Source organism: Artemia sp. Qi Xiang Cuo, unplaced genomic scaffold, assembly GCF_049724085.1.
Source record: "Artemia sp. Qi Xiang Cuo unplaced genomic scaffold, ASM4972408v1 HiC_scaffold_22, whole genome shotgun sequence".
NCBI classification, from domain to species: domain Eukaryota; kingdom Metazoa; phylum Arthropoda; class Branchiopoda; order Anostraca; family Artemiidae; genus Artemia; species Artemia sp. Qi Xiang Cuo.
The window spans coordinates 5392892-5394121 of NW_028297431.1; positions in this window are offsets into that span (position 1 = coordinate 5392892).

The following is a 1230-nucleotide window of genomic DNA, read 5'->3' on the forward strand; positions in this document are numbered from 1 at the left end:
GGTAACTGGAGACCAATATCGATACTGCCTTTATTGTCAAAAATTTTGGAAAGTGATTCATCGCCGTCTATATGACCATCTCACGAAACATAGCCTACTCAGTGACACCCCCAATTCGGGTTCCGAAAAGGTCAGTCCACTAGTCATGCTGCCATTCATCTTGTTGATTTTGTAAATAATTGTTTAGTAAAAGGTGAAATCCCCCTAACAGTATTTTTTGATTTTAGGAAAGCATTTGACACGGTAGATTTTAAAATTTTATTGCATAGATTAGAATGCTTAGGTGTTAAAGGAGTGAGTTTGAAGTGGTTTGAAAGTTATTTGTGTGGGAGGTCTATTAAAGTGATGATTGATGATGCTTTTTCTTCCCCTTATCAAGTGTCGTGTGGTGTGCCACAGGGATCGGTCCTTGGTCCACTTCTGTATCTGGTTTATGTGGATAGCATGAAGTTTTATCTTCCAGATTGTTGCTTAACGTCATTCGCTGATGACACTGCAGTTACGTTTTCTAGTCGTTGTTTGGATAGTCTTGTGTTGAAAGTGACTTGTGTTCTGAGAAATTTCCATGTTTTTACTAGTTTGAGTTTGTTATCAGTTAATGTTATTAAGACTAATTTTATTGTATATTCTAGAGTAGGCAAGCCCAGTGATATTGATGGTAGAATTCTGTTTAATAATAAGCCTGTAATTCAAGTTCAAGAAATCCGGTACTTAGGTTTTTAAATTGATTGTAATTTTTCGTGGAAACGCCACAGTTTGCACGGAAACGCCACGAAGGTTGCACGTGGCCTTGGAGCGATTCGTCGTTTTAAAAATTTCTTACCTCAGAGAGTTTTATTGCTTTTATACCATGCTTTGATCCACCCATATGCTTCGTATGGCTGTATGTTATGGGCAAGTAATTTTTATGTTAATTTTAAACGTGTTCAGAATCTTCAAAATAGAGAGATGCGTCTTATTGGTTTGTATGTTGAAGGTGTAAATAACACTTCAGCTTGCTTCAACAAGTTGCAAGTGTTGAACGTAGGACAGCTACGAGACTACCAAATAGGAATTTTTGCTTATCAATGCTGGAATGATGTTAGTCCAGAGGTTTTTCGTGATTATTTTAATGACAATAGGTCTTTGCACCATTATGAAACTCGTCATGCTAGTGATTTCATTGTTCCGAACAGAAGTGGAACCAGGGCCGGCTTCCATACTAGATTTTCAGGACCTAATGCGTGGAAC